The sequence below is a fragment of the Lissotriton vulgaris genome, chromosome 7 (assembly GCF_964263255.1).
Source record: "Lissotriton vulgaris chromosome 7, aLisVul1.2, whole genome shotgun sequence".
Lineage (NCBI taxonomy): Eukaryota > Metazoa > Chordata > Amphibia > Caudata > Salamandridae > Lissotriton > Lissotriton vulgaris.
Window position 1 is genome coordinate 290,872,102 of NC_141695.1, and position 17,201 is coordinate 290,889,302.

At 41.8% G+C, this 17,201-nt stretch overlaps 1 protein-coding gene across 9 annotated transcripts in view; it reads right to left on the reverse strand.

Annotated features, from left to right (window-relative positions):
- Positions 1-17,201, reverse strand: part of LOC147701408 (zinc finger and SCAN domain-containing protein 26-like) — a 308,572-nt gene that overhangs the window by 278,791 nt on the left and 12,580 nt on the right. For 3 of the 9 annotated variants that reach the window (XR_015297462.1, XM_086930092.1, XM_086930089.1), the window contains exon 1: positions 15,878-16,008. The exons of the other annotated variants lie outside the window; for them this stretch is intronic. The gene's annotated coding sequence lies outside the window, so the exon portion shown is untranslated. Of the gene's footprint in view, positions 1-15,877; positions 16,009-17,201 lie in introns of those variants that run through there. 9 annotated transcript variants of the gene reach the window in all.

Here is a 17,201-nt window from a genome sequence, read left to right on the forward strand (position 1 = left end):
AGAACAGTCAGAGATTTGATTATACTGCATTATGCTGTATATAAATTGCCATCCTTCTATTTCACAATGGGGTAAGCCTTCTCTGCCCGCTATCACCTTGGGGGAGTCAAGTGTAAAAAGGAAATAACATGGGTAATGAATTGGATTGAAATAGATTTGCACAATGGGAAATTAGAAAAACTGGGATAAATCCTGGCTTCCCCACTTTACCAAAGTGTGCGATTCTAGGAAGTTGTTTTATTTCACTTTGACTCCTTGTTAGAACTAGGGGAAGGCGGAGCTGGCGTAGTGCCTCTACACGGAGTTCCACAGAGTTTGAAAAAAAACTCAGTGGAACTCAGCTCCGCTCACCCCCTCCTCCCAAATTATTTGAGAATTAAATAAAAAGGCACTTACCTGCGTGGCTGCCTCTTACTCTGCCTGCCTGCTATCCTTCCTGCTCCTCGCCGTCCTTCTTCTATAAAAAAACGCCTATGTTGTACATCTTGCACATGCGCACACTCAAGACGTACAACGTAGGGTTTTTTCATAGAAGAAGAACGGCGAGGAGCAGGAAGGAGAGCAGCTAGGAAGACGAGGAGGCAGCAATGCAGGCAAGGGCCTCCTTTGTTAATTTAGGAGGGAGGACGAGCTGGCTAACTCTGCTCTGCCATGGAGTCGGAGTTTTGGCTAAACTCTGCGTTTGCAACTGAGCGAGTAGGCAAACCTCCACAAACTCCGCTGACGCGAGCGGAGTTACCCGCCCGGGATTAGTTAGAACGGGCATCCTTAGCGTGGTTTCCCCCTAACTTCTTGCCATCAGGCATCAATTTTGCTGACTTCGTTTTTGCTGGCCTTAGGACTTTAACACTAATTGGCTATGGCAAAGTCCTTGTGCTCTCTCTTTGAAACATGGTAGAATTGGCTTACACCGAATTGGCATTATATTTACTTGCACGTCCCTAGTAAAACGGCACTACCTGTGACCTGGGCCTGTACGTTAAATGCTATTAATGGGCCTGCAGCACTGATTGTGCCACCCAATTAGGTAGCACTTTAAACATGTCTCAGGCCTGCCGTTGTAGCCTGTAGGTGAGACTGCCATTTCTACCTGGCAAAATAAACCTTTTGCCAGGCCCAAGCCTTCCTTTTTAACACATAAATGTCACCCCTACGTGAGAGCCCGGACAGCCCATAGGACAGGGTGTAATGTATTAAAAAAAGTAGGGCATGTACTTTTAAGTTTTACATGTCCTGGTAGTGAAAAACATAAATTCATTTTTTACTACTGCGAGGCCCAAAATGACAGGTCAGGTGCCCCCTGAACTGGAAAACAAGCAACCTCAGACCGGTTTTTTCCTAGTTAGGGCTCTTCCGCCAGGTGTACCTTGGTTCCAGGGGCACAGTGATCCTGGGAACCACGTCTCGGCATACCCGGCACAATTAGGGCATCAATGCAAAAACAACAAGGCTGATTTGCATAAAGCTGGGTGAAAAAAGATGCATTGGGATATGGCCGGAGTGATTGCCAGTGCCTGAAATTAATTTAAGCATTCCACTTATCACCTTGTCGTTGCAGTTTCTGCTCTGAGTGCAATGAGTATGCCCAGAAGTACATCCCGGGTCCTGCTTTGCTTATGTTCAGGTTCAGGGAGGACCTGATGGCAGTTCGGGCTGGACTGTTCAGAATGCAGCAAGGTCAAGGATGAGTTGCATATGGAGGTGGCCAGGTGGGTGAAAAATGATTTATTGGGATAGAGCCTCAATCGACTCCCAAAGGATGAGAATTATTCAAGCATTCAATCTATCACTTTGTTCCTGCCTTCGCCATTTGGTGCCTGAAGCCTGTCTCTGAGTCACATGACTGGGTGTAGTTGACAGTTGGGCTTTGTGTATTCCTCCTAAAAAGCCACACACAATAATGAGCTTAGGTGTGTCTGGATGGACCAATACTGGAAGGATAGCAGGGAGTAGCTGGGCACAGGCCCACTTACATTTGAATAGGCTGCGTCCTGCCTTCAGACTGCATACCGCCTGTAGTTTCACAGCGTTCTACATACCCCGGACACGGCGGAACAGCGGGTCATGCCAAACACTTCCCCAGGAAATTCGGAAGACCACAAGCACTGGGGAGCGGATTCATGGGTCAGTCCATTACTGGGACAACCTCATTATGGCTTTCTTAAAGGAAGGTACTCTAGAAACACTTTGAACCTCATTTGTGCTTAGCCTTGGAAAAAGTCAGGGAGGACAAAACACGTGTCGGCTGCTCTGGTTTGGACAAATACTGTTTGAAATCTTTTCTCCGAAGTAAAAACGTTTTAGAAGAACTCAACTTCTTTGGATTGGATCTGATCATTTCTTCAAAATTTTATCAAGCATGGATTTATCGTGATAAACTGAAGTGTGTGTGCTGGAGTGCATTATGAATTTGGGGATACAGCCTGTAGTTAATCTGGAGCCAGGCGAGAAGGCAGGGCACCTTTGTACTTTAAAGGTAAGCCTCTAGAAGCGTCTGTGATTTCAAAGAAACATCTTGGTATAAATATGGCAAAGTCAGGGACCAATTCTTCAGTACAATTCTGCACCTGTGAATACTCGGTAAGGAAGGACTGCTGTGCTGCTGAAAGGGCTGCTACTTTGCGGGATTGCTGCTCTGAAGGACTTCTGCCCTCTTGCCTGGGTGAGAAGGACTGGACCTGCATCTGTTGAACCCTGAACCCTAGAGTGTCTCCAAGGGCTAATTGGCTGGCCTCCTGACTTTAGCCTCAAGGACAGAAGAGGCCAACAACCTCAATCTCAACACCTGGACTCTGCCATCCAGAAGTTCCACCCCAGTCCTGGGCCCCTGGTAGTGAACACAAGGTGTTCTCCCATCCTCTGTGGATCCAGCAGAACATAGAAAATATGGGGTGTCCCACGTTTGCAGGTCCACGGGACCTGTTGTCTAATCAGGCAGTACTGTATAAAAATGAGTCTAGGACAAACTAGTGCGGCTTTGGCAACAGGTATACGGTTGAAATACCTTAAAATACTTAGGTATAGGTCATCAAGGATCATTGAAAAACATAACAAGCATAGAGAATATTATTAGTAAAGGGTGACACTGATATAAACTAATGCGAATACAAAGGGAGGCTGTATCAATTCATAACGAGCACAGAGTATCTTGAAAACAGAAACAGGAGGACAATCTTCATAACTTCCTGGACCTGTCCCACATTAGGTGCAGCCTACTGCAGCGGTTTGCAACCATAAACAAGTGGGTATCGCAATAACGAAGACCATAACGGTGGCTCCCTCGCACAGTGTGTAACAGCCTATTATCTAAATGAAAAAGATAATCTACCTTTGAATATATTTTACCAAAGGCCAACAGAACGTATTATACTGGGGCTTAGAAACTATCCCACTGAATTTATAAGAGTGGAATACAACAGAAACAAATAGTATAAAGAATCGGTCCTGAGGAAGGTGTCTCATACAGAAAAACCGAAACGCCGCGTCGACCTAAAAGCCTTCGATTCTTGAAGTCCTGTATTTAATTGACTTTTGTTTTTATGTAAAATATTGTGTTTTGTAATATTCATGATTGTTTTTACTGCTGTTTTTAATTTCACGAAATGTTTTAATTTTTCTCAAAAGAATAAAATTGTATCTTTCTCTACCAGAATCTAATTTGTATTCGCATTAGTTTATATCAGTGTCACCCTTTACTAATAATATTCTCTATGCTTGTTATGTTTTTCAATGATTCTTGATGACCTATACATAAGTATTTTAAGGTATTTCAACCGTATACCTGTTGCCAAATCCGCACTAGTTTGTCCTAGACTCATTTTTATACAGTACTGCCTGATTAGACAACAGGTCCCGTGGACCTGCAAACGTGGGACACCCCATATTTTCTACATTCATTCCCCCTAGTCCCTGACAACTACTTAGAGGGGGCCTCCTTAATAACTTTTTTGATCCAGCAGAACAGACATCTCTGCTGCGGGGCGCAACCCCAAGCAGGACTGACACATTGTCACCGCTGTCTGGGTCTTCCCCATCGCAAAACCTGCATACCATCACAGCCGCAGACTCATTGGAGCTGCTACTGCACGATCCAGCCATGGTCTAGGGCCTTGCATCCCTTGCCAACGACAGCCTCAACGATGACACCGGACTCTGCGTCACAGCCTCGCTGCTCCTTCGAACAAATGCCTCACCTCGGCTGACCAACGCATCCTCAGCACTGGACTTCGCATCACAAACCATTGATGACGGACCTTGCATTGCAGCATCCTAGAACAATGCATCGCTCCAGCTGTGCGATGCATATTTGACGCAGACATTCCCAGCTTTCTGCAAACCAGGACTGAAGGTACTTTGTTGAGCGGGCCTAACTGAGTCCCTGTAGCCAGCCCGTGCTGAATCGCGGTTGGCCTGAACTTGGGACAGTGTCCCAGTCTGACACAACCAGATTTTCACAGTTGGAACTTTGCGCTTTTTGGCGCTATTTTCACTTACATTTTGAAACCTGCATATCTTCGGTTCTACCGATTTGATTTTTGTCATTTTGGGCTTCTTTAACTTATTAAAAATCTCTCTATTTTTCAATGTTGGTGTGGGATCCTTTTTGTGTGGTGTTTTCACTTTATAAGTGTTTGAAGTGTTGCACAGACACTTTACACATTGCCTATAAGTTAAACCGGACTGCTCTGTGTCAGGCTACCAGAAGGCTGAGCACAGGTTAATTTAGGATTGGCTTGTGCCTAACCCTGTGGAGCATTGTGGTTGCTGCTTGACCATGGTGTCACACTCCAGTCAACCAGTAACGCAAGTTCTTACACTCCTCTTTATTCATTATCACATAAGAGCACATTCAACTACATTAGTACAGAATGAGAACTTTACAAAAAGTTCTCTTGTATTGGAGTTAATAAATTATGTTGTCCATGTACAACAACCACCAAGGCCACACAGAGACAAGGGCTCACTATTGGATGAGAGGAGGCATTAACATTTCAATGTTAATTTCTGAAAACCATCAATTTAAAAATATATATTTTTCAATGCACGGATATAATCTGATGTACTAGGTTGAAACGCTTCTGTACCTTATTGAGATACTGTCCACAAAAATCCCCAAAAATGTGCATCTACTTTTTACATGTTTGTTGCAAGAGGTCTTTAAAAATGAATGTTTCTAAATTTAAGTGGTGTATGACACCTCCTTTGTTGCTTTTCTTTAATTCAGTTAGCCTGTAAATAAATGTATTTCCATTTATGGAAAATCTTTCTGAATGTTAGTGCTCTCTCAAGTAAAGAGCAGCTCAGTAATGCTGTTCACCAAGGGGCCGCATGTGAAAGGCAGCAGGGCTGCAAGAAGCCCCTGTGCTGTACTTTGAGTATCACTGATGTAGGGTGACTTGGGTCTGAAAAATTGCATCTTACATCAATCACTTGCATGTTGGTTGTGAAAAAGTTATGCAATGAGGTATTGTGGATCATTATTATTTATAGCACAGATATGATCTAATAAACATTTCTTTACTTGTGACGTAGTGCTATCTATGCATCGACAGGGACACTCAATACAATACAATACATTACATAATCGTATTTACATTCGATTTACTTCTTGATTTTGTACGGTTTACTGCTAACAGGGATAGAATAACCTGTCAGAGAAAAAGCTATATTTGCACGCCTTGCTGTTTGTAAATGGGTAGAAACCCAAAAGGTTTTTCTCCCACCCATGCACCTGCTTTGAGATCTGTAAGTGGCTTCGACCAATTAGATCTCTGAAATATGTGCTTCTTCTATATACTCAACACTGTGGGTATGGCAATCAGATCTTTTATAATTTCCTCATTTTTCAGAGTCGACATTTCTTAGAGATAATGTCACAAACTTGTTTTGACTGGTTGTTATATATGCAATTATTCTGATTGTATTCCTTTCTCTCTCTTTTTGCCGCCTCTACAGCTATGTCTAGGGGCTCTGTTTATACAACAGATCACCCCTACTAAGAATATGTCATCAGTGCTGCAATTAAGTTTAAGTTTCAAGTTCTCCATATGGAAAATTCCATTTGGTTTGACTGAGGTGTCTGCTTCGGGCATATAACATTGTATTTCCTGTTCTTGCCTTCTAAAGAAAGATGTAGTCCATTTACCTCGGTATGACCTTGATTCTCATATCTGAGAAATCAACTGTTTTCTTGCTATAGGCCAAAGTGAATATAAGTTTCAGATCACTGGCTTTCGATATACTCACAAAATCAAATAGTTTCTCACCTGTACTACTCCAAATGATGAACACATTGTCTATATAACAAAGCCATACAATTATATAATGGAGATATTCTATCATAATGAGATCCATGGACATCTGTTCCTCATATCAATCCATCAAAAGACTTGTCAAGCTGGTGGCGAAACTGGGGCACCACAGTCCATTGGATTGGTTTATACAGTTTTTGATCACATAAGAAAACATTCTCATCCGGACAAAATGTTATCGTAGCTATTAACATGTTATGCTTCAAATGATTAAAGGATCTAATCATCAGAAAACACTCACAAGCCTTCAGGCAATCTTTATGTTTTATACTATAGCCTTATATCCCGCCGTAGCGGGCTATACCGGCTATTAAAGGCCTGCTGCAGCGTTAAAGGTCGAGCCGAAGGCGAGGGACATTAACAAAGCAGCGGGACTTCAATTGCCAGTATACCCCTGCTACGAAGGGCTATAAGGCTATTAGAACATTCTACCACTAGAAGGCAGAACGTTCTAACAAATAAAACATAGGCTTCAGGGAGCGCGAGGGTATTGAAATCCCCTCCGGCTCCCTGAAGCCTTTGTTCACAGCCGGAGCTGTGAACAAAGAAACATTGGAATGTTGGAGCTCCTGGCTTGTACCAGCCATTATAAGCCTGGAGCACTCCATTGTTTTCAATGGAGCTACCAACATACCAATGTTCTAATTGCGTATAAAGATTGGACATCAAGAGTCACTACTGTGTACAATAGATGATAAGAACTATTGTTAATTATGTTTTTTAAATATGTACTTTCTCATAGATATGATGGCAAAGTTTCCACAAACTAAGGCAGAAAATTGTCAATACAGATGTGTATACCTTCAAGTTCGTAAACGGGTTTGTAAAATAGCACCATCCCTGAACAAGGTTCCTGAGGATGAGCCAAAACGCCGCTGGGTCTGTGTACCTGCATTTGTGTGATATTAAACATCGCTTCCCCAGCAACCAAGCCAAATATGCCTTTGTTGACTAAGGGGAGCAGAGTGTTTTGAGAATATATATATATATATATATATATATATATATATATATATATATATATACATATACATATACACACTAGCAGCCCGCCCCAACGTTGCCTGGGGCAGAAAGGGGCTGGGGGCAGCATTTGAGGCTTGCGTGCACTTCTGCCCCTGGCCCCCTCCCGACCCGGGCCGGGCCGGCCCCCTCCTGCCCGTGTCCCGGAGAGCCTGATCCTTTCCTTAGCCGCCGGTCCCGCTCCAGGCGCCCCGCCCGCACAGGCCGCCACTCTCCAGGCGCCCCGCCCGCACAGGCCGCCACTCTCCATGCGCCCCGTCCGCACAGGCCGCCACTTCGCCCAGCAGCAAGCAGGTCCCGATCTTCGGCGCCATTTCCGGAAGTGTTGCCAGGGAGTGCAAACGCAAATGATGTCATCACGCAAACGTCGCGGCCGGCGCTACTTGCAAGGGCCTACTTTATTTTTATTTCAACATTTTTTAAACAACGTATATTTTTTATTTTTAATAGCCTATGTACTTCTGCTTGCCCTGAGGTTTTCAAAGATGTCTTGGGCGTTTTGATTGGTGGTGTACTTTTCGAGTTTACCTGGCTCAAAGGTTTGTGTTCTCTCTCGACTACATGCTGTTAACCTTGCCCATGCAGGTCTTTGTGCACTCATTCCCTATAGATAATAACGCACTCAGTGACCATAACCCACTCACTATACATCTAAGGGGGCCCTGGGTGGCTAGCGCAAGTTGCAACTTGGCCAGGGGTAGGGTAACAGCAACGGATGGCAGACGCCGCCTAAAATGGTCTATGTGCACCCCGGACCTCATATACCAGAACATCAAAAATACCTGTAGTGATATAATCACTAGATGCACACAGGAGGACTCTGCTCCAACTCAGGTCCTGTCTGATTTTCAGAGCTTAACAGACAAAATAGCCATTTTAATGACAGAACCATCAAAGAGTAGGGGGAGGGAGGACCCGAGGTGGTTCAACAAGGAATGCTCTAAAACTGCCCATGACCTTAGAGCTGCTTTATTGGTAATACCAAGAAACAAGGAATTAGTCCAGAGGTCACGTAAAGAGTATAAATCAATCATTGCCTCACGGAAGGAGGTATTGAAGAATGAGGCTTGGACTGAGATCCTGGAACCACAAACACTGAAAAATAGCGCTAGATTTTGGGTGTTGCTTAAGAAACCCTTCCTGGTGCAAGATTCGGGTGAGGGGCTAGAATGTGTTATAACAAAAGATGAATGGGTTGCACATTTTAAACAACTGTATGGGGGCAGATAGGTAAACGCTGTACTGTCTGAATGTACCAAAGGGGGCACATGCCTTAATGTTAGTATAGGAGAAGTCTTAGTGGGGATAGAGGGACTCACAGCGGGAAAATCACCAGGCCCCGATGGGATACCCCCGGATCTCTTCAAATCTGATCCTAATTTCTGGGCCCCGATTATTGTGGCGGTTATTAACGCAGCCGCGAGAGTCGGATGTCCACTATCCTGGGGGCTCTCCACTATCGTGTCTATATTCAAAAAAGGGGATAGGGATAGCCCCCTTTGTTACAGGCCTATCTCCCTAATTAACTCCATGGCGAAACTAGTGGGGAGAATTGTACTGCGGCGTCTCTCTGAATGGACACGGGACAACAACATCATGTCTATTACTCAATATGGTTTTTGTAATGGCCGCTCGACCACAACACAATGCTTAAATCTCTTCTTAATACTTAGCAAATACACTATTGCCCAAAAGGGTACAGTCCACCTGGCCTTCATGGGCCTATCCTCAGCTTTCGACTGTGTGAACAGGGGGAAGCTGTGGGGGTCCATGAGGGATAAGGGAGTAGACAACGGTATTATAAACTTTTTAGTTGACCTCCATAGTAACACAAGTGCAAATATAAGGTATTGCCAAGACCTGTCCGTAACTGATGATTTTAGAACAGGGAAGGGGGTGCGGCAAGGCTGCATATTAGCTCCATTCCTTTTTAATTTTTATATAAACGAGCTGGATGGCGTTTTACAGAAGGTGAAAGCAGACAGTCCGAGAGTGGGGAAAAGAAGTATCCCTGTCTTGTTATACGCAGATGATGCGGTCTTGTTAGCTAGGACTGAAAAAGGCCTTCAATTATTACTTAATGCATTAAAAAAATTCATGGAAGATAGAGATCTGTTAGTGAACAACTCTAAATCATACATTACGCAAGTCGGGAAACAGCCAAAGAGACAATATACCTTCAAACTAGATAAGGCAGTAATACCGTTTTCTAAAACATTCTCCTATCTAGGAGTTCTCTTTGACTCTAGATTATCGTGGGGCCCACAACTTGCAAAGAAAAGATGTGATGTGACTAGGGTTAATGCCTCCATTTTTAATTTCGCTTCAAAACTTGGTAAAAAGCCCACGGCTGCAATGATAAAATGATATGACGCAAAATCTGTAGCAACCGCAGCCTATGGTAGTGAGCTTTGGGGCTACATGGCTGGGGATCAACGTCAGATCACAGAAAATTCTTTTTACAAACGGCTTCTCTGTGTCCCGGCCTCCACTTCCAACTTTGCAGTTCACGAGGAATTAGGAGTGGGGTATTTGAGCGATATCCTATCCCTACGACCTCTGACCTGCTGGTTGAAAATGTGGTTGTGCGAAGACATCCCCCTAACACACTTAATTGTTAACGATTTTATGGCTCATGATAACGCGTTGGGCACCCCTTGGATGAAGTACTGAAAAACCTGCTTTTCTGAGATGGGTCGTCCTGATCTGTTTGAACACCCGTCGGGAATTGGAAAGGGGGACATTGAACTAGTCAAGCAGACCTTTCTTCTGCGTAAGAAAGCAGTGAGGGAGGGTGTTGAGTTACAAAAAGTAAGTGTAAGGAAATGTATTATGGTTAAAAGCTGCCTGACAACGGAGCCTTACCTACTCAGCACTCTTAGCACTCACGAAAAGTTTCTATTAACAAGATTCAGATTCAATCTGTTTCAACATCTGCTTATCAGACCCAAAAAGGAGAGTTTCTGTAAAAATCCAATATCCTGTGGCTGCGACGGAAAGTCTCCACAGGATATGTTGCATTTTATGTTTTTATGCAGATTTTATGAATTCCCACGTAAACGCTTTTTAATTGCTCTTTTAAACAAACTAAATTTTAATCAGATACGACCAGCCTTCTTATATTTACAATTGCTGCACAGTGATAGTGTCCTCCAAGTTCTTGAATTTTTAAAACTGTCTCTTAAATTGCGACTCTGTTTGGACCAATGACTGATGAGATACAACGAACTGGAGCTCCATGGATCTAATGTAGACAGTCCTTTTAATATCTGTAATCATATTTTATCTAATGTCATTTTATGTATGTACTGTATGTTTATGCACTTTTATGGTTGAAACACACCGAATAAAGTCTCTTTTGAATTTACCTGGCTCAAAGGTTTGTGTTCTCTCTTTATAACAGTAGTATAGATAGATATATATATATATATATATATATATATATATATATACACACACACACACATACATACACACACAACCTAAATTTAATGAGAGGTAGAAGATGCTGCTGTTTCTAGGTGTTGCCTACAGACAGCTTTTAGTCATCTGTATTTGAAAAGCTAGTATAGATTGCCAACAGTCACTGTGGAGTTAGGGACAGCCCACTGGTTGGCTTTCTTGTTAATCTCATTTACTTGTATCTTATTCTGTGGCTTTCATTCCTTCTCTTGTGTTTGCTCCACCCCTTGAGCATTGCTTAGTTACCATCCATTTGATTGGGTGACACGCATCCTTCCACTGTTCCAAAATGTGGGAACTACTCTTTCCTTTTTTGCTCCCTCTTGTCTGCTGCTTCCCCACTCACAAGTCAGCCCTCCAAGTTCTCAGTGTTACTCTATTCTTAAGCTCACCCACTGGTAACTTCTACCACTCCGGTGTCTTTTTCTAAATTTAAACACCACCGACCCATATTATGTTACTACCCGCCCACTCACCTATCGCTGGTTTCCATTTAATTGACAACTTGCTTCATCTTTCCTCTCCTCAATATTGTGTTTTTTGTTTTTAAAACCTACACCCACCCCTCTTTGGTGGTCCCACCAGCTGCAATTTCCTGTTAGGCCGCTCCTTTAAATAAAAAATTAAAAACCACTAACATAACCCCACAAAAACAAAAAAGGCAACCACGTAAAGACGGATTCAGGTATCCGTATTATCACATTGGGGCCACTGTAGCATCAAGATGCATATGTGACGCATTCACACATGTATATCATCATGATGCTTTCTTTGTCAGCAATAATTTTATCTCTTGCTAAATAGCATCTGCAAAGGCAATGTAATGTATTCTCAGGTTACTGTCGACTCTCCTGGCTTGGCAAACCGAATGATTTTCTAAGAGTATCAACATCACAATGGCCACATTTAAACAATTAGAAAAACAAATAATAAAATAGGTGTTAGTGTTTGCACAGAGTTTGCCCCTCACGTAACAACTCTTCAAGGAGACACACGCAAAGTGCAGCATGACTTCAGGCATACATGTTCTGTCACTGTGTTTGATTTCTGTAGAAACATTCTAACCAGAAAAAAAACTTCCATATCTTACAACTTCCCTAGTTCTCCTGAGTTTTAGTTGTTTGTCTCACAATCATTTCATGAGGTAGCAAGGGGCCTGTGCCTGGATTACGTGGCTCAAATATCATGGCTCTACAGATTAATCATTGGATTTTCGATAATATTTCAAGAAATTTGCTTGGGCGTGGTGGGGTGCACAGGTTGGTCCAAGGGGATTTCCTACTCCAGGAGTATTGATTTACGTTGTTTAGTAAAAAAAAAAAAAAAAAATTTTACTGCATTTCTCTAAAGTTTGCATTTCTAAAAACTACTTAAGATAGATAGAAATATTACAAACCTGGGAATAATTATCTCAATTGAGAGCCTGATTGGGGCATCAGTAACGGACACATCTCAGTAATTTATGCAAGGTGCTTCCAGATCAATGTGGTGATACAGAGTCTGTGTTCATCTATCATTGCACTATATTAAAAAGCAGATTCTCAACATGTTTTTCTCAATAGCAAAGGAGTTTTTTGAGGAGTCAAATGGGTCAGCATGCGGTTGGTATTTGGCTGCTGGAGCATTTCTGATAGTAAAGTTCATTTTAATCTTAGATTGTAAAACCCGTGTTGGGTGATAACGTGTGGAAGGTGGATAAAGGTTTGGGTCAGAAATCCATCTAATACACAGCTTTAATCTTTTAACTAGAAATATACCACCCTTCCAATGTGTGGAGATGTAAGACTCATGTACAGCATTTAATCACTACTGGGGAAGCAATGTGCGCATTTGAAGATAAAATCTTACATTTTTGACAAATTAGGTGACATTTCCTATACATTTAGGTGTAACTGCTAACTAAATTATTAAAAGAATAATATGCATCATAATTACTATTATCTACCGCGAGTAGTTATGGATTCTAACACATGGTCACCAAAATGAAGAATTTGGAAAATTGGAATTCTTAGCAATCAAGTGAGGGCCATATACGACGTAAAGATATGATGCCTTTTTTTTTTAATTCTCTTTTCATTATAGTCAAATGATCTTTATGAGGAAGTACATGAAGATATTAAGGGCATATTGCTATGGTGGACTTAATGTCACCTTGCTAATCAATGTGTTTGACCCCATTTTAGGCAGATCTACAGAGAACGCGCTGAACACCCAACAGCAAATTGTACAAAAATACTATACCAAAGAGATTTATTAAAAAAATAATACAATTATAAAATATAGGTCATTCCGTGATCCCTATATAAAGCCTAAACAATAGTATGCAGCAGATTGCTGAAAATAAAAAGTGGTTGTAAGAAAATGTCTGAGATTACGGTGGAATACTAACATTTTCTGAAAAGCCCAGAGGATTAAAACATCCAAGAACCAAATACAATAAAACATGTCTGCTATGGGTGATATTGACTTCTTAATGGACTCTTAATTTTTGCCTTGCATAACTGGTTTATCTGAAGAACAGGAAAAAAGCCAGTAAGATGACACCTCGGGTGAAAAACATCTGGAGTGCAGTACAGGAATAGATAGATATGTAATGATCAAATCTGCATTTTTACATTCTGTGAGGCCCGGGGTGTGAAAGTGTATGAAAACATTTCTAAGACACCAGAAGGTGGGGATGTACATGCTTTTGATAAAATACTTAAGGATTTTGACAACCACTTTGCACCCAATCTATGCATTGGCATTATTAGTTTTATTTTTTAGAAGGAAACAAGACGCTAATGAAATTGTGGATGAGCATGTTGCGGTGTTAAGAAAATTAGCCAGTGATTGTAAATTTTATCATTTACAGGAACAACTCATTAGAGATACCAAAGATCCAGCTATACAGGAAAGGCTATGGATAAATGGAGATGCTGAGCTAAAGGATATTTTAGTTATAGAAAGAATGACTGAGCCGTCCAGTAACAGTGCTAGAGCATTCAAAAGAAAATGTAAGGAGTTTTCTGAGGAGGATGTTACTAAAGTTAGAGCCAGGTCTTTTATTAAATTAAAAAAAGAACATGTAATAAGACAAGAGTTTCAGAAAAAGAAAGTGAATTTAAAGTGCTATCATTGTGACAGCAGATCACATCTTGCATCCAGTAAATGTTGCCCTGCATTCAAACAAAAGTATGTGGCATTGTGGAGCATTTTGCAACAATAAGAAGGGTGGCTACGTTAAGTGTGTGGGTGATTGTAGCTCCATTGATGAGCAAGAAAAGGTAAATTGACTTAATGTCTAGATGAAAACAAAGATCATTTTGAGTCCGAGGAGTTGTTAATTTTGAATGTTACTGATAGTAGTATAGGGGGAAGGAAAAAACACGTATGTTTGCTGACGATTGGAGGTACAAATGTTTGCAGACTGGTTCTCCCTATACCATTGTCAATGAAAATATATGGAGAACAAAGTGTGTAAGGTCATTAGGAGAGAAATGGTTGCATACAGATATTCACCCAGAAAGGTTTTCTGGAGAAAAAAATAGATATTGTGGAGAGGTGTGGCTCACTGGTTAGAGGCGGCAGACCCGAGTGCAGAGAACGGCCCGGGACCAGGGTTCGATTCCCGACGCGGCAGGGTCTTGGACCAGGATCAGCGGACTGATAATTCTCGCATCGGTGCCTACTCCGACCAGGGAGCACACTCGGCAACTCTGGGCATTAGCTTGCCTCATCTCCACAACGGCCCCACACAAACACCGGGGATGCCTGGTTTCACCTTGGAGACCCCCAGGAGGGACTATCTCACAGGGAAAGCCAGGACGGGTTCCCCAGCGGTCTATAGCGCTACGAGGCCTCCGGGTAGCAGTGCGCTTTACAAGACACAACAATTTACAATTTACAATATTATTGGGTTTAGACCTTTAGTTTTCATATTCAAGAATAGGGAGTCTTGTCGGAAGCTATACATATCTAAGAAAAGGCCCTCTGTTTTGGGTTGGAAAGACCAGGGTGAGCTAAATATCATTTTAAACCCCATCCTCCTTGTCAGATTGCAATGATCAAATCTGCAACCGTTGATTTGATATATCCTTTATTAAGATTGAAACATCAGCATAAGGAGTGAAGGTAAGGCGCAGCTTTGCCAGCTCCGGTTCCTTGCATCTGCCGGTCCGAACTCCAGGAGGATCTAGAACACGGCAGAGGCACGGGCTAACAGTAAAATACAAACAGTAACATTATAATGCAGGTGCAATATATATTAGGGATCCGTGCGTATGCGCGTCTAAGTAAAATATATCCTTGCGCAAATAGCAAATAGCACGTGCATTTCATGAAAGAAACAACAAAATATTTGCATTCTTTGATATAATATAAACAAAATGGGAAATATGCCACTCTTAAAAAGATCAATACGAAAATCTGATGTAGTATATATTAGAGAATTCTGTACAGACACGGAAAACAGCATTAATACGTATTGCTATAGCCTAATGGCATTTGATTCTTATAATACGGAGAGATCATGAATAAACCTTTCACGCTCCCTCCTTGAGAAATGAAATTAAGGTTTTAAAACCTAACAGAACTAAACCTTAAGAGACAGTAGATGTTAATACAGAGTTTTTGCATGAAATAAAACGAGGATGATCAATATAAGAAGGCAGGTATTTCTGGGAGTGAAGAGAGGAGCACGGAACACGAAGGCTCCTACCACCCGACCTAATCAGCATTACGACAGAAAATCAAATACAGTGGAGAACAAAAAAACAGCATTTCAAAAATAAAAATACAAACAGCGTGACTAGTCAGTGCTAAAATCTGTCATTTTCAATCTCTTATCCTTTTAGAGTTCACAAGCTGTCTATGAAGCGGTCACAATAATCGCGTTCATTCTTTGTTGAATTAGATCTTGCCACCTGCAGGTTGTTCATAAATGAAAACGCACAGGTATTTGCAAAAAAAACATTCTAAAATATCGCACTAGCACTAGAGACCATGCTATGCAAGTTACACATGATTTCAAACGACAGGTCTATTGAACCCACCTATACTATCTTCCTGTGGCATAATTTGACCACTTATATACTACTTACAAAATCCTCCCGTGAACTCAGTCTAATGTTCGTCGTCCATTGTTGATTTTTAACGGAATGTTATTTAGTCTTCATTTTAAACTTCCAGGTCACATAGAATCCCTTATCCAATCCTACAGCTGAACATATTCTGGGCGTCATCTGCGACTAAAGTGTAAACAGTCACACAGGATTGGTTTATTGGAACACCTCTGCCAATCACAGTGCGCTAGACAGAATTCCGAGGTTCTGATTGGCTGTGGGAGTCAATACGTGCAAATGTCATAGCCGTGAGTTAGGCACGGACTAGTGTATTTTTTATTTATTTTATTTATTTATGCATTTTTATATAGCGCGGACTTTACCCGAAGGCGTCAGAGCGCTTCACATTAGGAACAGAAATGAAACATAATGAGAAACATTACAAAAGAGCAGATTACTAAAACATACGTTACTTACATAAGGTAATAGTGACAATTGTGAGCAAACAAAAACATGAGGTAGTAAAAATTGTGAGCAACCAAAAATACATGAGGTAGTAAAGGTAATAATGACAATTGTGAGCAAACAAAATACTTGAGGTAGTAAAAATTGTGAGCAACCAAAAATACATGAGGTAGTAAAGGTAATAGTGACAATTGTGAGCAAACAAAATACTTGAGGTAGTAAAAATTGTGAACAACCAAAAATACATGAGGTAGTCAAAAGTGCACAAGAGGAAAAGTGACAAGTGTGCAGTTATAAGAGAAAACAGAGTATAATTTGAGGTATAATACTGCAATAAGTGCTGGCACAAGAACAGGCGTTACGTAGGCAAGGTGGCACTTGTGCAAGTATCAAAGGTAAAAACATGAGAGAGGTAGCAACCGTGTGTTACAAGGGCAAAGTGTTGTGTGCATGTTACAAAAGGGCACCAAACACAAGTACATGGAGAATACTGCAAAAAGGCAGACACTCCCACCACAGGAAAACACTGGGAAGGCACTCCCATGGTCATGGAAAGTAGAAAATATCAGTAGTGGGAAGTCTTCCTCCAAATAGCAAGAGGACGTGAATTACTTTTGGAGGTGTCTCTGGAGGAGGAGAACTTTGAGGTCCCTTTTGAAGGCCTGGGAGGAGGCGGTGGTCCGGAGCTCAGGCGGAAACGAGTTCCAGATTCTCACTGCGCTGCCTGAAAAGGATTGGGCCATTGTTCTTTCCTTCTTGAAAGTGGGAGGTTCAAGCAGTAGATTCTCGGCATTGCGTGAAGGTCTAGAGCCTCCAGAGAGTTTCAGTTTATTCGCCAGGTAGCGGGGAGAGGAGGAGTGCAAGGCTTTGTGGGTGATACAAGCGGTCTTGTAGATAG